The 27,881-nt window shown below is 35.6% G+C and overlaps 1 protein-coding gene across 1 annotated transcript in view; it reads right to left on the reverse strand.

Annotated features, from left to right (window-relative positions):
• Positions 1-27,881, reverse strand: part of LOC129037898 (protein eyes shut homolog) — a 518,317-nt gene that overhangs the window by 431,270 nt on the left and 59,166 nt on the right. The window contains exon 2 of the mRNA XM_063666297.1: positions 23,877-23,914. The gene's annotated coding sequence lies outside the window, so the exon portion shown is untranslated. The remainder of the gene's footprint in view (positions 1-23,876; positions 23,915-27,881) is intronic.

Here is a 27,881-nt window from a genome sequence, read left to right on the forward strand (position 1 = left end):
ATTTACTTGAACAGTATTGTATGGGTATAATTCCTTGACTAAGTGACTTTTCAAATGGTAGTAACTGCTATACAATAGCTACAATTACTTACAATCATCTAAAAATTATAGGAAGGTAAGCTGCAAAAATTACTTTTCATTGAAAGATACTTTTAACCAAAAGGTTCAGCTTTAGTTGGACCAGATTTTTTCCCTTTTGTTGCTGTCTAATATTAATACAAACTAGGTTATTTCTTTTCTCTACAGATTTGTTTATATTGTGTTCAAAATGATTTCTCCATATTTCCATTTATTTTGAGAGACTAAAATTTATAAAAATTTTCGCATTCACTTGTATTGATGTAAAGTAATTGCTTCTATTGAAAATGTAATTCACAAGCTTTTGAAAATAATGTAAGCTATACTTATGGCTCAAGACATAGAAAAATAGTTTAAAAATCAATAGACTAAAAAACAAATGTATCTGGGGCAACACACCGAAATGAAAAGCAAAGAAAAGTATCTCAGTTTATCAGATCCATAGAGATTTGAAACTGTTTCAAGGAATCTTGACCATCAATGAGAGCACGGAGGTGCTTGTTTTCCATATACTTATTATATGGAAAAATAATTAGAAAGTTTAAACTCAGCAAAGAATTGTATCTCAAAAAATGATCTTGATATTTTGAAATAATTTTAACAAGGGATATGAAATATAACACCAGAAATTTAACAAATATATTTAATCATGAAAATTGGCATCTAACATTTTGCCAATGTCATCTACAATCTTGAGTCTCCTAGATATGAGATCTGTCTACCTAGGTCAAAGGCTATTGAACTTGGGACATCTAAAGAGCTTCATAAAAGACAACTTTCTCCAATATAATAGTAACTTCTGATGTGTACAGAGCTTATTACATTGCTACATGTTTTTACCTGAGCAGTACAATCTTTTATTTTTAGCTCCTTTGGATGTTTCAATTGCATTTCTAAAAATAATATTGTCATTGCACTTGCAATTTTGTGCATCATTGCCCCTAATTGCATCTTTAAAATACATGCTGTGAATATTTAGCCCTAAAGCATACCATGAACTTTCTAAAATGGAGCATGCTTTGATTGCTGTGACTTCTTAATTTTCTCCATGAAATGAATATCCTTCATGTATATACTATGAAATCAACAATGCTAAAGGAAGATACTATCCCTCAGATGGCCTGTTCAGTTCTAATTCTCATAACATACATATTCAACAAAAATGAGGCCATGTTTATCTCTAATCCCTAGGCAATTCCTAAGCAACAGACAGAAATGTAAGGGCTATCAATATTCCATGATCTCGTGAGCTCGAAACTGCAAGAGAGAAATTTTCTAAGTTCTATAACAGAACTTATTTCAAAGATTTCTTATAAAGGATACATTCCCACAATTGATAATCTATATAGCCCATTCAGCAATGTTCTACTTATTTGTTTCAAAGTCAAATAAACAGTACTTATTCATTCAAAAAGTATTTATTGCATGCCTTCTAACAATAATCATTATGCTAATGCTTACTGCTCATTGTGTATGGAAGGGTCTCATAAGGCACAGTAAACAAGGTAATAAATCAAATGATTATACACTGTGATAAGTGCTATAAAATCAATCTCAGGGCTGAGATCTAGAATAATAGCAGTCAATAAAGTTCTCTCTGAGGGATGACATTTAAATTTGGCAGTGAAGAAATAGATTAGAGTGGTAAGGCAAATTATATACAACCCTCTGGTCAAGTCTTGCCCCCTGCCTGTTTTTCTAAATAAAGTTTTGTTAAAACACAGCCACACCCATCATTCATGTATTGTTTATAGATGTTTTGCACTACACAGCACAGTTGAGTAGTTGCAACAGAGGTCGTATGGCCTATAATTTAGAAAATCTTTGCATCTGTTCCTTTATAGAAAAAGTTTTCACACACTGACTTCCACAGTGGTTGAACTAGTTTACAGTCCCACCAACAGTGTAAAAGTGTCCCTATTTCTCCACATCCTCTCCAGCACTTGTTGTTTCCTGACTTTTTAATGATTGCCATTCTAACTGGTGTGAGATGGTATCTCATTGTGGTTTTGATTTGCATTTCTCTGATGGCCAGTGATGATAAGCATTTTTTCATTTTGTCTTTTGGCTGCATAAATGTCTTCTTTTGAGAAGTATCTGTTCATATCCTTTGCCCACTTTTTGATGGGGTTCTTTGTTTTTTTCTTGTAAATTTGTTTGAGTTCATTGTAGATTCTGGATATTAGCCCTTTGTCAGATAAGTAGATTGCAAAAGTTTTCTCCCATTCTGTAGGTTGCCTGTTCACTCTGATGGTAGTTTCTTTTGCTGTGCAGAAGCTCTTTAGTTTAATTAGATCCCATTTGTCAATTTTGGCTTTTGTTGCCATTGCTTTTGGTGTTTTAAACATGAAGTCGTTGCCCATGCCTATGTCCTGAATGGTATTGCCTAAGTTTTCTTCTAGGGTTTTTATGATTTTAGGTCTAACATGTAAGTCTTTAATCCATCTTGAATTAATTTTTGTATAAGGTGTAAGGAAGGGATCCAGTTTCAGCTTTCTACATATGGCTAGCCAGTTTTCCCAGTACCATTTATTAAATAGGGAATCCTTTCCCCATTTCTTGTTTTTGTCAGGTTTGTCAAAGATCAGATGTTGTAGATATGTGGCATGATTTCTGAGGGCTCTGTTCTGTTCCATTGGTCTATATCTCTGTTTTGGTACCAGTACCATGCTGTTTTGGTTACTGTAGCTTTGTAGTATAGTTTGAAGTCAGGTAGCATGATGCCTCCAGCTCCTCGGGGATCTAGAACTGGAAATACCATTTGACCAAGCCATCCCATTACTGGGTATATACCCAAAGGATTATAAATCATGCTGCTATAAAGACACATGCACACGTATGTTTATTGTGGCACTATTCACAATAGCAAAGACTTGGAACCAACCCAAATGTCCAACAACGATAGACTGGATTAAGAAAATGTGGCAGATATACACCATGGAATACTATGCAGCCATAAAAAAGATGAGTTCATGTCCTTTCTAGGGACATGGATGAAGCTGGAAACCATCCTTCTCAGCAAACTATCACAAGGGCAAAAAACCAAACGCCGTATGTTCTCACTCATAGGTGAGAATTGAACAATGAGAACACATGGACACAGGAAAGGGAACATCACACACCAGGGCCTGTTGTGGGGTGGTGGAGGGGGAGGGATAGCATTAGGAGATATACCTAATGTTAAATGACAAGTTAATGGGTGCTGCACACCAATATGGCACATATATACATATGTAAGAAACCTGCACATTGTGCACATGTACCCTAAAACTTAAAGTATGGTTAAAAAAAAGAAAAAGAAAAAGTTTTCAGATCCCTAGTAGTAGGTGCCTTCCGAACAAAGAGGGGAGAAAGAGCTTTCCATGGGGAAGGCATAACAGGAGCAATGCCACTTAGAGCAAAATACAACAAAACATGGCATATTAGAGAAACTGAAAGAAACCCAGGTAGCAAGAGGTAAAGTGGGAGGAGATTGTGGGAACCAAACAAGCTATGCTGAGCCTTGGAGGCTGTGGTGGTAAACAGTGTGATTTATATATTTATTTATTTTTGAGAAGGAGTCTCGCTCTGTCGCCCAGGCTGGAGTGAAGTGGCGTGATCTCAGCTCAGTGCAACTTCTGCCTCCTGGGTTCAAGTGATTCTCCTGCCTCAGCCTGCTGAGTAGCTGGGCTTATAGGCATGTGTCACCATGCCTGGCTAATTTTTGTATTTTTAGTAGAGACAGAATTTCACCATGTTGGTCAGGCTTGTCTTGAACTCCTGACCTCGTGATCCTCCCACCTCGGCCTCCCAAAGTGCTGGGATTACAGGCATGAGCCACCGCACCTGGTGTGAATTTTTAATTCTCATGATTACACGAAGCCATTGGAAAGCTTTTAGAGGGGAGTGATGTGGTATGATTTATGTTGTTTAGAGATTTTACAGCTAATCCTTATGGAGTATTTACTATGTGCACAGTTGTAAGTCATTTATATGCATTGATTTATTTAAAAGTCTTCCATATTATGAAGTGTAATTGTAATACATAGTTTACAAAGAAAAGCAATGTTGCTTGCTCAAAATAATGTGATACACTTGCAAATCGTGGAGGCAGGATTGGAATCCAAACAGTTGTCATGTAGAGTCTATGCTCTTAACCATTAGGCTGTACAGCCTCACTTTGCCTGTGGTGTACAGCATAGACTATGTGACTTGTGTGTGTGGGGGCAGTGCGGGGAGTACAGTATGTGTGTGTGTTTATAAAAGCAGGAATATGAGTACCTTAGGAATTGTGAAAACAGTAAAAGTGTAGTAGATGGTAGTGACCTGAGCTGTGAGACTGAATATGAAGATGAAAAATGGCTGACTTTCAGTAAAGAAGTAGTCACCTACATTCAGTGCTGACAAGTGGAGAAGTGGGAAGTAGATTGAAAAGCATGGATTCGATTTTCAGCTGGGAGACTCTTGTTGAGAGTTACACTTCAAATAGTAATGTACTACTTTGCAGAAATCATACATGGTGCCATAGACCAACAAGGACAATTGCATTTAACCCTGCAATTAATTCTGTTTTTCCAGAAGAGTAACATGAATATGACTAAACTATGGTGAAGGACTATTTTCTTCCTGAGCCTTCATTTAATTTTTTTCTTTACAATCTACCAAACTGCTAGCCAAAATAATATTCTCTATTTATAGACTAAAACTTTTCAGATGATTAATTTTGTTGTATAATGTATTCATTTTTATATTTCATTAATTATAGTTGTCTTTTTTTGAGTAAAATACCTGTCAATGATGTTTTATTGCATAAGACTAAATTATGTTCTTGAAACTAGATGATTTGCTTTCATATACAGATCAAAAAATTCCTTTGTTAGTATTAAAACTAAGGTATAAAAGGTTATATACATTTTTAAAAATATAAATGGCCTGTCATAGAATACACTGCATTAAAATAAATAACTTATAATTGAATATAATGAGTTATTAGTTATCTTGGTGAAGGGACAGCAGTTGAATTATCTTATTTAGGAGCAACTATCTCCAATAATCTTTGGATTAAAAAGGTCCAAAAATGATTATGGAGACAGTGGTACAATCTTTAGAGATAACAAATTTTAAAAATCAAGAATCCCTTTTCTTGCAAGAGTTCATGTGTGCCTTTTCTTCTTTGAAAAGAGACATAGCATAGCTTAACATAATTATTCAACATTATAAATCTGAGTTTAATTATAGGGTGAAAGAAAGTGTCTCTCATGTAAGAAGACAATTACATTTGAGTTATGACGATTAAAAATATCCACAACCCAGCCTTAGCCTCTTTATTCCAAATCTAAATATACAGGACTCTTAAAATTATATAAATATTTAAAAATAGTCAGTACATTCAATACTATTTGTCTAGTTTTTAAAAATTTTTATACTTTACAATAAAATAAACCAAAGAAACAAATATAATACAAATGAATGTTCATATATTTAATGCTTGAAGATTAATACAGTAGTATAAAATAGGCAGAAATAAGTACCTATCATAAATTTTTCATATAAAAATCATGCTAAGGTATATATAAATGTGGATTTTCACTATAGTGTACCATTCTGTTCTTATGTTTATATGTAAGTAAAATTGAATGTACTACTTGTAACTTAGTAGATATTACTCTACACACTGTTTTATTATATGTTTTGCATTTTACTTTTGTATTATCATTCTAAATCCTATAAATGTTGCATACTATGACAAAGGGCAGATAAAATATTATATTAAAGTCGGTCTCAGGAAGGAATAATTAGTATTTTTTGTAACAAAAAAAGGATAAAAATTTAATTTTGATTTTTTCCTCATATTAACTTATCCTTACTCTTGTTCACATTTATTTAAATATTAAAAGTGCAATCAAGCTCATACATGGACATTTTTTAAAATGTCAGGTGGTACCAGAAAACTTATAAAAACTAGCCTGAAGAAAGGTAGACATTCCCATATCTCAGGCTTACTAACATTTTCAGCTTTTTCATCTGATATCTCCCTACATATCTATAGAAATGTTTATTGATTATTTTTGTTACACTAAGCTTGGCATTATCTGTGGGTTTTCTAAGATAGAGGAGAACTTGGCTTTCTTTTGCATTACTTCACACACACACACACACACACACACAGAGAAATCCATTTGTATTGGTTTAACTATGTCAATAGTGCTCATTGCAAATACAGAGATCGATTTATATTTATATGCACACACGTTTTAATGATGTTTTAAACTTTATTTTCTCCATATCTTGCATTTTTACCATTATTCAATTATCAGTTACTCTACCATTAATTTTTCTATGCTACCCATACATGTATTCTTTTCCCTAGAACCATTTCTCCTAGAGCTTTCCTTCTCCTGCTTGCACTGCTGATCTCTGGGCCTAACTAAATAGCTCTTATAAGAGGACTTGCCTTCACAAATGGGTTTCCCTATTTTCCTGGATTCCATATCTTCCTTTTTTTTTTTTTTTCTTTCTCTTTCCTGAGGTTTATCTCTAAGTATCCCCTAGAGGATGACTGGGGTGAGAGAAGGTTCTTATATACGGATGCTAAGGGAAGCTTCTCTGAAGTGGTGATCTTTGAGCTAAAGCTTGAGCCATGCAAAGATCTAGGGAGAGTGAATAGTTAGATAAAAAGCTCCTAAGGAAGTGTGTGCTGTGGATGTCAGTTATAGCAGGGAGGGTAGAGCCTAGCATCATGGGGAAACTAAAAGTGGAACCTAACAAAGTGTGAGATTTATTGAAGCAGGATCAGGGTCATCTTGGGCTTTCCAGTCCATGATAAGAGTTTTGAAATTTATTTTTACTTCACTAAGAAACTACTGGCCAGTTTTAAGCCAAGGAATGATAAGAGCTATTTTTATAATAATATAGAAATGATGAGGAAGGCCTTTTCAGTGACCTGCATTTCTTCATCTGCAGAATAATAAAGCTGGTGGAATAGATGGAAAAATGATTTAGTATTTCAAATCTCCAGACTAAGGAGGTAGGTGTTTTTAGCAAAAAAAAAATTTTAATAATAGCAAATACTAAAAAGGCTGTGAAGCATGAGGGCTCTAAAAAACATGTCTAGTGAAAATATATACCCAGATTAGGGAACACACAAATGATGAAGAAATGAATACAAACGCAGGAAATAATGTCAAAAGTTTTGACGATGGATTAGAGGGCAAAAAATCTTAATTCGAACCTGACAGGGAAGTATAATTAAGAAGATGTGTGAGAATGTAGATATCAAGAATGTTGGTGTGGTGGATGGAAGGGAAGCAAGCAATAGAAAGAAGTTAAAGACAAAAGTAGCAAATATGAGAAAATGGGAACCCAGTGTCTCAATACAATTCAGAGTAAAGATCGAGATTCAGCCTGACTAACGAGGAGCTCTGCATATTGATCTAGAGAGATTTTGAGAAAGGAAGGACAGAGGGAAAAACATCTCCATCGGTAAGGTGTGAGGTTGACAAATGTCTCTTATCCATTTCACAAATACCTATGAACATCTATTTTCTGAGCATATGCTAGGTGCTATGGATATAATGATGAGATGCATTTTGTGTTCTCAAAATGTTCATAACTAGCAAGAAAGGCAGAAAGTTAAATAAATTTTTCATTGCAATAGAAGCATCTGCAAGACAATATGCATAACCAGGAGTAGCCTTTGGAACCGAACGTGCGGTATCTCTGGGATATACCTCAGTCTTTAGACTAAAGTGAAGAGCTGAGTGAGGGTTTCATAGAGTAGGTGGTGATTTCCTGATTTTCTGGAGAATAAGTGGGTACGCAAATAGTAGGCACAGAAAGATGCAGAGAGGGAATTCTCAAAAGAAGTAGTGCTTTTTGACAGAAAAACAAAGTTAGACATTGAAAAGTAAAAGTTTCTCAGTATGGGAGGTCCTCAAGAAATTCAGAAAGTGATTATAAACAAAGAATAGATCATAAACTACTATGAACATTATGCTGTAGTGTTTAGGTATTACAAGACAATTGCATATATGATCAAAATTTTATTTAGAAATATTCCTGTGATCAAAACAGAGGGATGGTTTCAGGGGTGAGTGAGAAGGGGTTTAAATGGACACTATAACACTATGGGGATATTTTAAAATAAATAATTAAACAAGAGTAATGGGAAGGGAGAAAAGTGTTTGGATAATATTTAAACAAGATTAATAGGACTTGGGGTTGCTTGGGTGTAGGTGGAACTGACCTTAAGAAGGAGTACAGGCATACCTCAGACACATTGTAGGTTCAATTCCAGACCACTGCAATAAGGTGAGTCACACAATTTTTTAAGTTTTCCAGTGTATATAAAAGCTATGTTTACATTATACTGTAGTTTAAGTATGCAATATAATTACATCTAAAAACAGCATATATGCCTTAATTTGAAAATATTTCATTGCCAAAAAATGCTCATGATCATCTGAGCCTTTAGTGATTATTTTTGCTAGTGGAGGGTCTTGATGTTGATAGCTGCTGGCTGGTCAGCGTGGTAGTTTCTGAAGGTTGGAGTGGCTATGGGCATTCCTTAAAATGAGACGTCAATAAAGTTTGCCACTTTAATTGACTTACAAAAGATTCCTCTATAGCATGTGATGCGGTTTGATGGCATTTTACCCACAAGAGAACTTCTTTCAAAACTGCAGATAGCCCTCTCAAACCTTTCCACTGCTTTATCAACTAAGTTTATGTATGTTCTATATTCATTGTTGTTATTTCAGCAATATTCCCAGCATCTTCACCAGGAGTAGATTCTTTCTAAAAAAAAAAAAAAAAACACCTTGTTTGCTCATCCTTAAGGAACAACTTCGTATCCATTAAAGTATCATCATGAGATTATAGCAAGTTAGTCACATCTTCAGGCTCCACTTATAATCCCAGTTCTCTTGCTATTTCCACCACAGCAGAAGTTACTTCCTCCACTTTAGTATTAAATCCCTCAAACTCATCCATGAGGTTTGGAATCAATTTCTTCTAAACTCCTGTTAATGTTGACATTTTGACCCCTTCCCATGAATCATAAATATTCGTAATGGCATCTAGAATGGTGAAATCTTTCCAGAAAATTTTCAATTGACTTTGCCTAGATTCATTGGAGGAATCACTATCTATGGCAGCTATAACCTTACAAAATGTATTTCTTAAACAATAAGACTTGGAAGTTGAAATTACCCCTTAATCCAATGACTGCAGAATGGATGTTGTATTGTCAGGCATGAAACAAAATTAATCAACTTGTAAATCTCCATCAGAGCTCTTGGATGACCAGACACATTTGTCATGAGCAGTAATATTTTGACAGGAATCTTTTTTTCTGAGAAGCAGGGTCTCAATAGTGGGCTTAAAATAGTCATTAAAGCATGTTGTAAACAGATGTGCTGTAATCTAGGCTTTGTTGTTCCATTTCTAGAGAACAGACAGAGTAGATTTAACATAACTCTTAAGGGCTGTAGGATTTTTAGAATGATAAATGAGCATTGGCTTCAACTTAAAGTCACCACCTGCAAGATTCCCTAACAAGAAAGTCAGCCTATCTTTTGAAGCTTTGAAGCCAGAAATTAATTTCTTTCTAGCTATGAAATTCCTAGATGGCATCTTCTAGTAGAAGGCTGTTCAATCTACATTGAAAATCCATTGTTTAGTGTAGCGATCTTCATCAATGATCTTAGGTACATCTTCTGAACAACTTGCTGCAGCTTCCACATCATCACTTGTTGCTTCATCTTGCACTTCTCTGACATGGAGATGGCTTCTTAAACCTCATGAACCAACCTCTGCTGGCTTCAGACTTTTCTTCTGCAGCTTCCTCACCTCTTTCAGCCTTCATAGAGTTGAAGAGAGTTAGGCATTGCTCTGGATTAGTCTTTGGTTTAAGAGAATGTTGTGGCTGGTTTGATCTATCTGGACCAAACTTTCTCCATATCAGCCATAAGGCTATTTCACTTGCTTATCATTGGGGTGTTCAATGGAGTAGCACTTTTGATTTCCTTCAAGATCTTTTCCTTTGCATTCGCAACTTGGCTAACTAGTGCAAGAGACCTAGCTTTTGACCTGTTTCAGCTTTCAACATGCCTTCCTCATGATGCTTGATCATTTCTAGCTTTTGATTTAAAGTGAGAGATGTGTGACTCTTCCTTTTACTTGAACACTTAGAGGACATAATAATAGGGTTATTATTTTGAATTGGCCTAATATCAGTGTTATTATCATTGTGTCTCAGGAAATAGGCCCAGAGAAAGAGAGAGACAGAGAGAGAGAAAGGAGAATGACTGGTTGGTGGAACAGTCAGAACACTCACAATATATATCCGTTAAGCTTGCCATCTCATATGAGGGCAGTTTGTGACATCCCAAAACAATGACAATAGTAATATCAAAGGTCACTGATTATAAACCAGCATAACATATACTAATACTGGAAAAATTTAAAATATGAGAATTATCAAAATGTGGCGCAGAAATGCACACTGTTGAAAAAAATGACACCCATAGAATTGCTGGTCACAGAGTCCTTACTCTGTTAAAAAAAAAAAAAAAACGCAATATCTGTGAAGCACAATAAAGTGAGGTATGCCTGTATTGGATGAAAAGTGCCAGATTTTTTTAAATATTAAGCAATCGAGAGAATAGTGACTTTAAGCACTTAGAAATGATAATTGTCAAAGCCAAAGCAAGATGAAGCAAGAAAAAGGCTAGCGAGTGTCCATTGGATTGACCATTCCTAAACTCAAGCACAATTTCTGTGTCTGTTGAAACAGAACTTCAATTGTACATAGTAGATGTAAATAGGTGAGCTGTAAGTCATAGACGAGGGAGGGTTGACATTAGAAAGCTGGCTAGAAAGAGAAAAAGAGGAATGGCTAAATGGGAACATAAAACTCAAAATGATCTTTCTGGTATACCTATTTTATGAAGATGGAAAAATCTTGGGCATTTGTGAAGTGAGAAAGAAAGAAGATATTGGGAAAGGAGGGTATATAACACAGCGAAGTCTTGGAGGAACAGAGAAGGAAGGGTTGGAACTCAGAATTCACACAAAGATAGGGCATTCATTCCAGAGACAGAACATTTCATTTTCCAGGAATAAGAGAAGAGGGCATGTAAAACAATAGCTATAATTACAGATATATGTGGGGTGAGGAGAGTTAAGAGAGTATACTTCTTATGGCTTCTATTTTAATTGTGAATTCAGAGGCAAGGAAATTAAATAGGGCATTTGGGAGAGTGCTGCTGATTTAGAACCACTGTCCCAAGAAAAAGGAAAAAACCCTAGTTGACTGGAGAAAATAAAAAGCATCCTCATAATTGTGCTGTTTTTGCAACAGCACTCAGCAGCCTGCTTGTACAAGTGGAAAATTCACATATAGGACATGGATAGCATCAAATGAGAGGTTGACTGCTTTAAGTTATAAACTATTTGAGTTATATATGATGTGTTATGTTGGCAGGTAAGAAATTAAAATCAGAAGCATGTTGGTAGACTTTTATGCCTAGTGTTCCATTATTGGAATGCTAAGCCTGGGAGAGTTATTTATGTCCTACTTCTCAAAGATACTTCCAAAGTCTGATTGCAAAAATTCAAAAAATTGCAACCTCAGGCATAAGTGGGTTAATAGACTGGGTTATCTAGGATCTAGATAAAGAGTTGGCCCGGGGATGGGAGTTCCAGGAAATAAAACAGGTACAGCATATATAAGTTTTAATACCAACTCTGAAAAGAAAAGAATTTGAGAAGGCTGATAATTTTGGCATAATACTCTAAGAAAATGTATGGAAAATCAAGGAGAGATGAATAAAAAGTCTTCAGAACATAAAAATCCAGTTGAAATCCTGAATTCGTGTTCATCCAATATATGCATTTTCATGAATTTCCCAAAGAAACTTTGGCAACTGGGAAGTGGTCATTGGGAGTGTATCCTGAACTAAGGACTTTAAAGGAGAGATATAAGGAGTAGTCAAAGAAGACATACATTCTAGTGGCAGCAAGGGCTTTCTTGAGATGGTTGATTACCATGTTCAGCAGGTGGAGTTAGGTGGCTAAGAAATCAGTTACAATTAAAAATATTTTTTTAAAAAAAGAGAATATGAAAGTCATAGGTAGTAAGTTATAGTTAGAAAGTGATTTCAGATCTTGAGATTTTAGTTTTGAAAAGCTCCACATATTTGAAAGGGATAAGATTTTGTCACTGAAGTCTAATGTGCTAGAAAGGTTATCAATATGGGCATTGAAGAGTTGAGCAGAGATGGCATAGAGTTAGCTGTATTAAATATTTGATAAGTAAATAAATAAATGGGAGGGTGGGCACGGCGGCTCACGCCTGTAATCCCAGCACTTTGGGAGGCCGAGGTGGGAGGATCACGAGGTCAGGAGTTCAAGACCAGCCTGGCCAAGATGGTAAAACACCATCTCTACTAAAAATACAAAAATTAGCTGGGCATGGTGGCAGGCACCCATAATCCTAGCTACTTGGGAGGCTGAGGCAGAGAATTGCTTAAACCTGGGAGGCAGAGGTTGCAGTGAGCCGAGATCGCACCACTGCACTCCAGCCTGGGTGACAGAGCAAGATTCTGTCTCAATAAATAAATAAATAAATAAATAAATAAATAAATAAGATAATGGACAAGTGCTTGGATAAATAGAAAGTAAATGAAAAGCATTAGAAACACTGAGTGTAAATGGTGGTATTTGGAAGTTGTATAATGATAGCAATGAGAATGAAAAGGGGAGGTAATTAATATGAAAAACAGAACATCTGGGCCAAAATATATTCTATTCCTGGGGTAACCCCCCATCTATTTTGTCTGAATGTTTATATTGATTAATAAACCTGAATCACAAAATTATATTCTGTCAATATCTGCACATATCTAATAATGAGAAGCCCTATGTGATTATTTCTTAGCTTTGAGGCTTTTGATGATACTGAATTAATTTCTTGCTTCACAGAATATTTAAGTGAAAATTCTTGGTGTGGTTTATTCACACAGCATATGAGGTTTAATATTAGTAGTTCTGGTGGATACTTTGTGTTACTTCTTCAGATGTACTCTCAATCTATTTCCACCTGCCTCTCATCCCAAGGAGGTGGACCTGTATGGATTTCAATGGAGTAATATTACCTTCTGATGACCATCTGAGTTCAGCCAATGAGCAACTCTAGCAAAGAGATGAGTGGAAAGGAGCAGAATGAGTTTGGGCTGTGTATGCCCCCAGCTTCATTCCTGTATCATGTCCCCTGCTAGGTTGGATTCCCATACGGAAGGTCACGGGTCCTCTCCAGGCAGTCCTCTCTACACAGCTGGCTCTCTCACTATAGGTTTTGGCAACTGCTGACTGCCTTCTCCCCTTAGGCACTGGGAATGATAAAAAGCTCCTCTACTGTTAGGCTCGGCATTCCCCACTCTCCTTTATGGTTTCTCTACTCCTTGGCTATACAGTCCTAAATACTCCTTCATGAAACCATCCTCAAATTTTCCTAATTTGAGTGTGCCATCTGTTTCCTACTGGGACCCTGACTCAGGCAAAATCAAAAACATTATCAACAACCTTGTTATTAACCTGTGTAAAAATGTGTCCTTATGACCTTGCAATATTTTCTCATATACTACTTTTACCATGTATCACTATACTACATTTTAAAGATGCATTTCATTGGATTATTCCATAATTTTCATTCCCATTTTGAGTTCATTTAGTGGAAGGCAAACTCCCAAATATAAATGTAGCTATGTCTCTTAATTCGTTTATACTAAGTCAGATCCTTGGTAGCACAATACTTTAATCCTTGGCTTGTGAGATACCTAGAGATTTCTAGAGAAATTCTTCACATATAGATATATGTGCCCATCTTTACAAACATTTTAGACAATGATGTTGGTTGGCATGGCTATGTTGAATTGCTAACAAGCCAGAAGGCTTTTGTCCTGGCAGGAATAAAGTGATATTTGATCACAGGATGCAATTTTACTATGAAAAGAGAGAAATCACTTCTCAGAAGCTCTTAGTTGAATTAGAAAGCAGGTTGATTACTTTTAATACTGCAGATGATTGACTAGAAACAAAGACCATGTGTCAGAACAAAAGTGTTAATACCTGAAACAGCCTCTTTTTTTATTTTTGTTTTTTTTGCCAATGAACAAAAATGACTACTTGGAAGATCATTAATAGGCATGAAAATAAGCCCTTTTAATGTAATATCTTTATTCCAAGCTGAAATTCACTGACTGAAAAAAGTATTTAAATTCATAAAATATAATCATATAAGAATGGTATTTCTAGTTTATTCGTAATTGGTTTTAATCAGTTAGCATGATCTATAGCCTAACTTTAATTTATAAAACAATATGCAATGTTTTTCTTCACTGTAAGAATAATATTAAACACTTAGATCTTTAAAACTAGTACTGACTGTACAGTGGTGTTTTATGTCTGGAAGTCTAGTTTGCATACTTGCTGCATATTTATAGTCTCCAGTACACTCTCTCCCCCACCCAAATGTTCACTGGCATGCCCAAGGCAAGTTTTCCCTTCATAATCCCAAGTCAAAAGCCAAAATGCATGTCAGCGAAACTACCAACCAAGGTGTGAATCAGATATATTCAGATTTGAGCTGGAAGTGTAATGTTTTCATCAGCTAATACTGGCCTTAGGGGAAGAAGGAGCAAAGCAGACTGGACAATAAGTGGTGAGTGCCTAGGAGTCCTCGAGGTGGAGAGAAAAAGATCTTCCTCAAGAGGGTCATTGAGTACCATGGAGGGATCCCATGCTGACCGTTACCTCTGAGCAGCCCCCCATTTATGGTCTTGGATACTTGAAGAGTATCCAATAATTAAAGAAATTAAATTATAGTGAAGTATAATAAATAGTCTGGTATATAGGGAAACACATATGGCTCCTTACTACAGATGGGATATGTCAGGAAAGTCTTTCAAGCAGAAGTGAGCTATAAGCTGAGTTCTGAGAAAAGGGCTTGACTTAGCCGGAAAAGTGCTACAAAAACAGCCCCCAAAACTGGAGCATCATGTTCAGAGCCAAAGAGAAAGGGAAAACATGGCCAGGTCAGTGAGAAATAGCAATGCAGTGCCTCTAAAGTATGAGGTATAGTAGTCAGTGCAGAAAGGGAAAACGAGAAGTATTTAAGAATGGATTTGGCCAGGTACGCAGGAACCAGGTCATAGCACACCTCATGTTTGCTAAGTTTATAGAAGGCCATCAGAGATTAAGGAAAGGAGTCATGATCAACCTTAGGATCCAGAATGAATTCCAGCAGTAGTGGAAGGCACACATTGTTTGGTTAGAAAAATAGAGTCTGATAGGAAGTGACAGAACTGTTATGTTGCTTCACTTCAAGCAGGAAATGATGAGAGCCTAAATTAGTTTAGTGATGGTATGGGAAGGCAGTAGGAGTGAATGAGACAAATCTCAGACACGTTCAGGAGACAAGTTACATTGAATATGGAGGTAAGAGAGGGAAGAAATCTAGACTGACCACCGTGTTTCTGAGGAGGATTGGTATTCACTCCAGTAATCAATGGATTCAGTAGGTAAATTGTTAAAAAAAAAAGGTGGTATATCCAAACAATGAATATTATTCAGTGCTAAAAAGTGAGAAAGCCATGAAAAGATGTGGAACACATGTAAACGCATATCACTAAATGAAAGAAGCCAGTGGAAAAAGGCTACATGCTGTATAGATTCCAACTATGTGATATTCTGGAAAAGCAAAACTATGGAGGCTGTAAAAATATCAGTGGTTGCCAAAGGATGATGGAGAGAGGGATGAATAGACCTTGCACAGAGGATCTTTAAGGCAGGGAAACTACTCTGTATGATACTACAACAGTAGATGAATGTCATTCTACATGTATCCCAATCCATAGAATGTGTAACAGCAAGAGTAAGCACTAACATGAACTATGGACTTTGGGTGATGATGTGTAAATGCAGGTTCATTTATTGTAAAAAAAAAAAAAAAAGTATCACTGTGGTATGAGGTATTCTTAGTAGAGGAGCTTGTGCATATGGAGGAATAAGAAGTATATAGGAAGAACTCTTTATATTTTGCATTCAATTTTGCTGTAACCTAAAAGTGCAATTAAAAATAAGGTATTAAAATACATGGCTCAGATTCTGGGAAGTAAGTTCAAATTTGAGATGTCTTTGAGAGATTCAGGTGGAGACATGCACTAATGAATGGGATTTAGTTTCTGCATCACAGGGCAGAAAACTGGGTCTCTCTCTCCAGACCCTGTCCCCAGCTCCTGGCATGGATGTGCTCAGCTTATCAGCCAGATGTGTCAGCCACAGACACATGAAGAAAAGTCAGGGACCACAGTCTCTTTATTCCGCAAAATGTTTTTGACCCTGCCGATAATTAGCTAAGCCAAAATGAGTTTCTGGTATATATATATAGAGTCAATTATTCTTAATTAACTGCCATCCTTTGGAGAACATAAAGGATATTTATGATGAAGATTTCTGTGTCATCTTTTTCTTTTGGAAGTCATTGGGGTATCCCCTTTTGAAGCAGGGTAACTTCTGAAATGTATTTTGCTTGGGATACTGCAAGATCTCATTATCTCATCTAACATCAAAAGCATGAAAACAGTTTTCAGAAGTGTGTTGGACTTAAGAATTTCAGGGGTCTCCAGCTAAGGGAATGAAATTCACAGGCATGTACGACAACTCATTAAGCTAAATGAATTGCTAATGCTGGGGTTTGCTAATGGACACAGCTTTGACTGCATCTGTCAGGCTGGTACATCTTTTCACTTCACTGAAGAGTGTTATAGGTCTAGAATTATGCCACAGCAAGCCAGAAAGTGGGTATTATGAGACAAATGACATTACTTTTTTTGTACTTTATTCATGCTTCAGACTACCATATTGCTTCACTTTTTGAGATTAAGAACTAGTTAAGTTTCACAAAGCCATGACTAGAAATATTTAACATGTTATTTAGCCAGGTTAGAGAATGAAAGAGAAAACTCTTCCAAAAGGAAAATAGCTTCAATAATCTTTCTGTGTAACCACTGGTCCTGTTTTATGCACTATACTTCAATTTGCTATGAAGCAAGTGAGGCCCAGAGTGTGCTTGGAGGCAGGCACCCTAATCCTAACATGCTAACTTAGGACTCTGGGACCTTTGCTGGGAACTTCTCAAGTCACAGCACTTGTTTTCCAGGTTCTCCTACATGGCGTGCTGCCCTGTCAGCTCTGAAGCATGAAAGTGAACACCTGTTTCTGCTGCTTACTGAAACCCCATCCTTTCTCCAACCCCATGTTATCATCCTGGGTCCTCAGACGACAGCCAGGGAGGGCTGGGAAGAAGTGACAACTTCAGTTGCCTAACTTCTATTAGGCTGTGAAACACCTATGGTCCCATGATGTGAGTAGGTCGCGCAGAACAAGAGGGGCTAGCTGGCCACGTGTTGGGGATGGATGGAAAAAATGCTCTTTTTTCCAAATTTTCTATGATACTGTGAACAAGACAGTTTCTCAATAAGGGGTCCTCCTGTGCACATGTTTGTGTATCTCTAGCTAGCAAGCTAACTATCTCACTCAGAGAAAGGTTTGCTTTTCTTTTTCTTTTGGTGGTTGGATATATCAGTTTTATATAATTTTACCTGATAAACTACTTATTATTATTCTATAAACACAAAAGGATGATAAATTTGAGGGATGAAAATTTGACAGCTTCTATTGAATAAGAAGCATGATTATTTTACAGAATGTTTGTTGTTACCTTTAGACTAATATAGTTCCTTGCCTTTTAATTTTCTTTTCACCATATTTCTCTATGCTTTTGTTTTAGGATTATACATTAAGCAGCTGTATCATCAGTCTTAAACATACATGATGTAACTACAAACTGACAAACATTCACTAATTAGAAGAAAGACTAATCTGAAATGCACACAAAATGCATGGAAAGAAATGACTTTTTAAAAATGCAAGCAACACTTTAACTGGACAACTATAGCATTACTAAACAGTGGATCTATAATGACACTTAGAAATAAAAGTGTGATTACCATGTTCAGTATATGTAAAATGTTTGAAAAGACTGCCACTTTATTTTATTACTCTCTTAAAATCCTTTATTTGTCAAATTCTTTCTTTAGTTTCACACCCATATATGAAAAATCACAAGTGCCAAATGAATAAAGCTTTACTTATCCTCTTGTTGCATTTCCAATTCACTCTCTAGAATAAGTACATGCTTAAAATTTAAAACCTTTTTCTTTTTTTCTTTACTCTTGTAAGAAAGTTCTACATGCATTTTTAAATTAAGATTTTAATAATTGAGTGAAAAAATAAAAGGTTTACTGTATGACTTCAGACTACATTTTCCACACGGAATGCAAAATAGTACCATAGGAAGATCTGCTCCTCTTTATTCCTCTTTCTCTTCCAGTCTTGCTGTCATCCAATAATGATTTATTAATAGCCATGACCCAAGGTGGATTTATCACGAAGCTCATGTAGCTTAAGCTTCAGGGCTCCTAATTTACACTGAGCCCTTCCAAGGTCCTCAGAAGAGCCCTACCAATGTGTTCACATGACCTTATGTTTTTGTCAAGTCTTCTAAAGTAGGATAGTGTAACTCTAACTTAAAATATAACATTTTTTTTCATGACAAAATCTTCTGTCACAGTTTTCCTCATGTTGTATAATCTTGAAGTGGCCACAATTGTGGGTACCCACTTAAGGGCAGTTCAGCTAGAAATACATTTTAGTTTGGATTCATGGATTATATTTATGAGGTTCACAGTCACTTGTGAATATAAATAGCTATTTGTAGCTATCCTCACATAGGAATGAATTTCAGCAATATTACCATCCATCGTACTCACTCACCTGGTATTATGATGAGGAATTACAAATAGAAAAGTCATGTCAAAATATGAATGTGTCACCAGAAGTGTGTGGGTTTATTTAAGATTAATCACTGCACAAGAACACGTTAGCCTTGAAATTTTACTATATTTAAAGGAAATATTATAGATGTTTTCCAAAATTTGTTACAATCTAAGTTTGGGTTGTCCCAAAGCAGAACCTGAGGCAAGAGCTTGAGTATAGTTTATATGGAATGTGATTCACAGACACAGGACTGAAGCAGCAGGGGAAAAGGGAAGAAGGAAAAGCACATATGGGTATGCCATTGAGGATTCTTCTATGGGGAATGCAGGCTTGGGTCCACCAGTACTTTGAGAAGTGTAGGACATGCTTCTCAAAATCAGTCTAAATAATAGAAGGCTGGGACATTTACGGATATATTTCTGTCCCCAGGAGCTGTTAATTTCCCTCCACTCCAACTAAGCTCCACTGAGTTGAACAGCACCATGGGAAATGGCCCTAAAGCAGAAAAGTAGAGATACATCTCTGAGGTGGGACACTGGAAGCTGACTCAGTTGTTTATCAAAATTAGGACTGAAATTAGAAGTGAGCCTAAGAGATGAAACATGGAAAATTAAAAGCATCTAATGGGTAAATATTTTTATTTCCATTTTTCTGATGAAAAATTTGAAGTTCAGTGAGGCTAGGTCAGTTGCCTGAGATTGCATGGCACATAGGTAGTAGAGACAAGGTCTGAATGTGCATTTGTCTGATGCCAAAGATCATTCACTTTCCACCACATCACATGCTTCCTTGGGGAGATCTTCTAAGTCAATGAGTCATCTACACTTGACCCTGTTCGGTAAGATGAAGTTGCTGACTTGGGCTGATGGGAGCAGATGAAGCTAACGTGATGGTTAAATACTTTGCTATTCTTTTTTTTAGTGTCTGCTGTTGGGAGATCAATTGTTCCTGGCACTTAGAAAAGGAGATGGTAGAAAAGGAGATTGAGCTTTGTGAACAAATCACTAATTCACATAGACCTATTGAACACCCTGTTTTAGAAGGTGTAATACAACAAGAAAAATAATTGTGTTGTAAACCCAAATAAAATGTAGTTACCAATATCATGTCAGATAACTTAAAGGTAGGAGGAATAGTAATGCTGAATAATAGATGACTTAGAACAGTTTATATATTTGGTTTCAGCTGTAGGCAAAGGGAAAATACAATAAATATTTACTAATTCCTCACTCCATGCCAGGCACTGTGGCACTGACCATGAAATGAGGCTATTATATAGATGAGGGAAGTCCATTGCCTAATGACCTGCCAGGAGGCTAATGGCTATGTTAGACAATTCTAAAGTTTACCAACACTTTATCTGTCTCTCCTGTAATTTCAGAACAAGGAGGACTACACTTTACCAGTCATGTGACTGAGCTTGGCAATAAAATGTGGGCTGCAATGATGAATGCCACTTCTGAACTGAAGTGCTTAATTGCTGATGCTCACCTCTCCAGCCTTCTTTGCCTGTGCCATGCAGACTGTAGAAGCATGTGTTTCTGCGGAGGAGCCATAAGAGCAAATTAGTCTGGAATGTTTAGTTACAGCTGGAGTGCAGCTTCGCTGCAGCCACGGTGGACTTTGCATGTATGAAAAATAAACTTTTGTTTTGTCAAGCCAGTGAGACTTTGGGGTTGCCTGATACCATAGCATATTACAGACTAAACTGACCGAGTGGCAGAATGCCAAAAAACCCTAGGCCAAAGTGACTTCATAGATCATCTGTTCTCCTTTTAGGTTCAAAATGTTGTTTCTTGCTTATGAATTTTTTTGTTTATCATATTTTTGGTATAAAAGTAATTTGTGAACTGTTTGAACACTGAAAAATATAGAATATACTCAGAAATGAAAATCATCTTATAGTCTAAACACAGTTAAAATTTTGTTGTATGTATTTCATCTCATTTTCTATATATGTATATGTGTATGTTTTGAAATTATAGATATGTTACAGCAACTAAAATTTTGTATCCTACTTTGTATATTAAGTATCATTGCTAAGTTTTGTTAAATTAGACATTCTTGACCTATTTTTTAAGCAACTTGGTGAAAGTGTGCAAATAATTTTTTGTCTTTATCTCATCTGCTAGCTCTTTTTCTTATGTAATACACATTCCTTATTACTTCTTTTCATACAAAGAGAATAGGCATTTTATCTGTTCCCTGATCCAGCAGCCCAGTCCCCTATGATGACAAATGTTGCCTAAATTCTATCTCACACATCAATAAAGTTGCTTACAGTGAATCAATCAAATATTCCATCAAAATAACAGTTGAGTGTTTGAGCTGACCAACTGTTTGCCTCACTGACAGTCCTATAAAATCATAATCTTGTATTTTTTTACCCTAAAATTGATCTTACATCTTATGTCTTTATCTTTGTCCTATACTTTCTTTGTTTCAATTTTTCTTGCATACCAGGGATCTCTGAAAAAATTATAGCAGTAAAACTCATGTTAATAGTGATCCAGTTGAATGAGAAATGATTGGAAGTCAAAACATGTAGAACTATGAACTTCCCAACCATAGAACTGAGAAATATTACAGAAAAAAGTTATAAATTTCAAATAGAAAAAATATTGCAACTTTACTTCATTTGATGAAAAAACCCAGGAGAAAATGAAAAATTTTAAGACAGTTAAAAATATATTGTCATAGCCTCGATATTAGTATTCATAAATGACGAATCTATATTTAATTATTGAGACACTTTCATAAGTCATACCCCACACACTATCAATATGGTACAGCATTTTCCTTTGTTTTGCTTTTCTCATTTATCTGTCCCTGACATAGATATCATTTTTCAGCTTTTTCTAGTGACACTGCTTAGTTACTTTTTGCAGAAATCATAACTGGTGAAATCATCTGAAGCTTAGCCAAGTATAATCGTTCACTAGTATCCCACTATCAAAAAATAACTCCTATTCTACACTTGGAGAAAACGTGCTTGCATTTGTGGGCTTCTGAAAGCTATAGCAGAAACTCTGCAGGCAGAAATTCTTTGTATACGTAACAACACATCAGTAGGCAGCTACACTGCAAGTCCTCCCACATATCCAGCTTAATAGAGATGCAACGAAGAGGCTCGCTCCAAGCGTCTAATCCTGTCATGTATTTTATATAGAGCCCATGGTGGTCAAGTGCTGCAGGAAAGTTAAATATTCTCTTAGATGGGCACGAAGATTTTGCGAGGATAAGAAGTATGTACAACAATTCAGCAGAATTTTCTGGGATAATAAAGATGACAAACATCAGCAGCAGCTACCATTTATTTAGGGACTAACACGTGATAGACATTTGTACCAGGCATTTTAGAGGCTGTTAAATCTAACAAGTGTATGAAATAGGCATGTCCAGTTTATAAATGAGGAACTAAAATAGAGAGGTTAAGTAACTTGTACAATGCACACAATTAAAATGTGAAGGAGACAGTATTCAGATCTTTCTGACTTTAAAGCCTGTTCTCTTAGCCATTGTGTTATATTGTCTCTATGTCTGAGTTAACCTCACAGATCACCTTGTCTCTTATTAGCTGTGTGACACTGAGCACGGATGTTAACACGCCTTCATTTTCTCCTCTGAATAATTAATGCCCTGCCTTCATGGGGGTGTGGGGGGGGGGTTGTTGTGAATATCAGAAGAAGTTAACAAATGTCAAAGTGCTCTGTCAACTGAAATGCCAAATGAATGGGAACTATTTTATAGTCACCATTACTGGTAATACTAATTGTTTTCATACTTGGAACTATCCTTCAGTTCCTTTCATGTAAAGAATGATTCTAGGGCCTGGGATTCAAAGTGTCGTCCACAGAGCTGCAGTTTTAGCATCTCCTGGGAATTTGTCAGAAATGTGGAATCTCAGGCCCTACCCTACACCTACTGAATTAGAACGTGCAGTTTTACAACATCTCCAGATGGTTCTTAAGCACATTATGTTTGAGAAGTCGTTGTAAAGGGCTGAAAAGAAATCTAGATTAAGGATAATGATCTGTTTAGAAGTTTTAGAGATTTTAGGTCTTAATGTAGGTAGCAGATGGGGATCCTTATGAATTGTTCCTGCAAGAATCTCAAGATTGCTGGGATGTCTTTAGATGTGGTTAATAGATCTTATGAAATCACACAACTAATATAAGAAACAATTGGACTAGAACTTGAGTTTCTAAAATATTCAAGTATTTTTTCTAATGATGTAGTAAAATGTACTATGAAATATTTTTAGATGATATTTTAGAGAATAAAATATCTAAAGATATTACTAAATTTCCTTTTTCAGATTTGATTACATAAAAAGTGAACATTTTTATATCATAAATTACCTCATAAATAAGAGCCACAGACACGTAATATATATGTACCAAAATATATAGCAAGGTATATGTGTAAGCATTAAACATATAAAAAAATCCTTAACCTTGGCCGGGCCCAGTAGCTCATGCCTATAACATCAGCACTTTGGGAGGCCAAGGAAGGAGAACTGCTTGAAGCCGGGAGTTTGAGACCCTCTTGATAGATGTCAAGAAAATCGAAGTTGAAAGTTTAAAAGAATACCATTTTTTAATCTATCAGATTGGCACACCTTAGAAAGGCCTGATTACTTCAAATATTAACAATTTTATGAGGAACTTGTCATCTTCATACTTTTTATAGGAATACCAATTGGTGCAGTATATCTGGAAGTTTCTTTGGATCTATGCACACTTAAAATGATTATACCTCATAACTAAGTAATTACATTTTGGGCAAATATTCTTATATGACATATGTATATTTTTGCTTAAGTATACAAATATTTTTGGGTAATCATATTCAAACTTTTCAATAAGAAAGAAATAGAGACAATACAAAGGTCTGTAAGTAGGAGGATGGATACTTACATTATGGTGTAATGATATATTAAAATACTCTGCTGCATCTAAAAATAATGAGATAGTTTAATGAATGTTAAAGTTATCCATGATATATACTTCAGTGAAAATAAATTACAGTGGAGATATATATGTTTTCATACGTGTGTGTGTGTATATTTATATTTTTTGTATATATATATATTTTTTTTTTTTTTGAGATGGAGTCTCTCTCTGTCACCAGGCTGGAGTGCAATGGTGCCATCTTGGCTCACTGCAACCTCTGCGTCCCAGGTTCAAGAGGTTCTTGTGCCTCAGCCTCCCTAGTAGCTGGGACTACAGGCACACGCCACCAATGACAAGCTAATTTTTGTATTTTTAGTAGAGACGGGGTTTCACCATGTTGGCCAGGATGGTCTCGGTCTCCTGACCTTGTGATCCACCCACCTCAGCCTCCCAAAGTGTTGGGATTACAGGCATGAGCCACCGCACCGTGCCAACACATGTATATTTAAATAAGTATATATATAATCACTTTAAAATATTGATATGACTATATACTTATATTTCAAACAATCTTGAAAATACAAAAGCAAAACTGTAGAAGCAGTAGTATTTGGAGGTGACTCTGGAGAAGAATGAGGACTTAGTTTTACCATCATATATATTGTCTTATTTGAATTTATTATAGCATGCAAATAGAAGATTTGTAATTTAAAATATAGATTAAAATGGCACTTTTTCCTAGATTTTCATTATTTTTCTTAAGAAGGGCACCATTTTCTGATGTTTTTGAGCCTCTGCTTTTTTCTTTGAGCACTGCCTTTCCTAGAGCTGAATGATTAACTCTCCTCCTTAGGGATATTTGTTGTGCAATTCACAAGTTCAATGCATTCAGGTTTTTAAACAAAAGTTTTATTTCAATTTTAAAATTATTTTTATCTTGTTTACTAGAAATCCAAGAAAACTTTTTGAATAAAAAAATAAAAAGGAAGTCTGCTCATTAAAATGCATATGCAACTTTAGAGCATGGGAAATAAGAGGACTAGAAAGAAGACAGGAATTAGTGCTGGACAAGTTGTAAAAATAATGGTTTCCAAACATAATGTTTAGATTATGAGGAAGAAAAAAAGTGATAACAAATTTGAAAGTTCCTTGTCTTTATCACTCTGGGTATTTTCTCTCGATGAATAGCAAAGAGAGACTCAAGCTATGAATAGGTCACATAGAAGAAATATTAGAGATTATTTTTAAATGTGGTTGCATCTGTCTTGTGTTGTTTTGTGATTAGATTTTAGTGCTCTCAGGCATCAACTATACCTTGCTGCTTCTATAATTTTCTATCCTGATCCCTCAGTTTTTAGTAGTTTAGGGGCTTCACAGTCAATTACAAGGGATGTCTCTGGGTTTGAAGATTTTAACCTAGCTTTTAGAAGCAGTGTCAAGGATATTATTTTGTTCCATTGCAATCAAATGACATTTTCAGTTATAGCCATATTCTAAGATTGTCATTTCTTGCTAAGACTTTGGAAAAGGCTATGATTTTGCATCTAGAGAGTCACCTTTCTGAGTTATCTGAGAAGGAAAACCAATGAGATTTTCACAATATCTTTGACTAAAAAGTTTCAAATCATTTTTACAGCATTCATTAAGGTTTACAAGGCTATATATGTAAGTAGAGAGAAAATTTATCTAAAATAGAGAATAAAAATAGCTTAGCAGGACAAAGGTAACAATAAAACCCTATGGAGATGAGGCAAAAACCATGGTTTAAAAATTGTATGCTGTGTAGGAAGAAACACATTACGTAAACTAAAACGTGGTTACAAAGCGTTATCTCACATCTCAGTGTGCTTAAAATGTCATGTGATTTATAATATACTCTAAGTGTATAATGCCTAATAATAATAACTGTGCTATGCCAACTACCAATCTAACAACTTTACATCCATTAACAGTTATCATTATATACTCCCAGCCATCCTATTCTATTTCGGATTTGGGGGTTGGAGTTATTATCTCATTTTAAGATAAGGATACCTAGCCACTGAGATGTTAATTTTTTTGTGCATAGTCACACATAAACAGGAAAGAATGAGGATTTGAACCTAGAGATGTTGACACTTGTGTTTATAAATGTAATCATATTTTGTAGATCACAATGAACAATGACTGAGGCAATTAGAATAAGTCTTTGAAACACAAAGAAAGCAGAACTATATGTATTTAAGGAATATGGAAGGCCCCTAGCCCAATTAACGTCTCACCATTGGTTTTCTTATTAACTAAAGAGTCACTCTGTTTTCATTGGAATACACTATTTTTATAACTATAAAATGTAGAATTTAAACAGGTAATGAACAGAAGAGGAAAACTAAATAGATAATTCATAAACAAATATGTTTTCAACTTCATAAGTTATTAGGGAAAGCAAGACAGATTAAAACAACTATGAAGTACCTTTTTACATTCTTTAAGCAAAAATAAAATCAGGCAATATCAAGAGCTGGTGATGATGTGGAGACACAAGAACTGTCATACTTTACAGGAGGGAGTCCAAGCTACTATGAAGAGCAATTTAGAATTATCTAATATAGTCAAAGATGTGGATATCCTTTGATACAGCAATTTTACTTTTAGGTATACATGTTAGAAAAATCTTTACACATGTGCACAAAGAGACCTTTACAAAACTTTTTATTTTTGTAGCATTGCCTGTAAGGGGAAAATACAAACAACTGGAGAGCATATAGATAAGTTAAAATGAATGAACAAGAGCTGCAAGACTCAAAAAATGAATATGTTTAAAAAATAGTGGATCTAAGAAAACCAGATTATCCAAAGATAGATACAGTATGATAGGACTTTTATAATACTTGAAAATTCCAAAATAATACTTACTTTTTTAGATATTTGTTGAAATAGTATAATAACTTATAAAGTAATAATAAACGCCAAAGTTTATGCATAGTAATGGTACCTCCAGGAAAGAGGATTTGAAAATTGCCAGGCTGGGAGCAGTGGCTCACGCCTGTAATCCCAGCACTTTGGGAAGCCAAGGCAGGCAGATCACCAGAAGTCAGGAGTTCAAGACCAGCCTGACCAACATGGAAAAACCCTGTCTCTACTAAAAATACAAAATTAGCTGGGCGTGGTGGTACATGCCTGTAGTCCCAGCTACTTGGGAGGCTGAGGCAGGAGAATTGCCTATCCCAGGAGGCAGAGGTTGCGGTGAGCCGAGATCACACCATTGTACTCCAGCCTGGGCGATAAGTGAGAAACTCCGTCTCAAAAAAAAAAAAAAAAAATTGCCTCCCAGGGAGTTTCAACTTTGTCTTTTATGTTTTATTTTACGTACATTTTAAAGTAAATATAGCAAAATTTAGAAATTTGATAAAATGGGAGGGTAGCTACTTGACATTCATTATCTTCTGTGCTTTGTTTATGTGAATAAAATATTTCACAATAAACATAATATGTGCTCTTTATCAGAAAATAGAAAATGCAAAAAAGAATACCTCATTTACTCCATTACTTAAAGACAACAATTTTAAAATTTTAAAAATTGTTGCCTTTAAGTAAATATTTTCTTGCAGTCATACTATTTTACAACTATTTGTATACCATATACACAATTGTGTGTTCCAAGTAGAGATATGTCATGAGGTGTGTGTTTTTTTCTTTCCAGTCTCTATTAAAATAATATTCTACCCATGAAAACACATGGAAATATTACTGGCTATTATACCTCCAGGTGAATTATTTTGAGTGATAGTTTTCCAATCACAGCCACCTATTTTGAGGTCCTGAGGGATTGTAAAACTAGCAAGCATATTTCCATAGTAGGAAATAGGCTAAAGTTTGGTGTGCTTTCTAAAGGGCTCCAGAGTCCAAGGGGCAGGTCAGTAAGGCCTTTGGGTAGTCGAGGAGAATGGGCATCTGCATGCATTACTGAGAGAGGCGGTCTGTGAAGGATAAACTTAACCTGCTTTATAATTTTGCCTTGGGCTAGCCCTGGAGAGAATGATGAATAAT

Source organism: Pongo pygmaeus, chromosome 5 (genome assembly GCF_028885625.2).
Source record: "Pongo pygmaeus isolate AG05252 chromosome 5, NHGRI_mPonPyg2-v2.0_pri, whole genome shotgun sequence".
Taxonomy (NCBI): domain Eukaryota; kingdom Metazoa; phylum Chordata; class Mammalia; order Primates; family Hominidae; genus Pongo; species Pongo pygmaeus.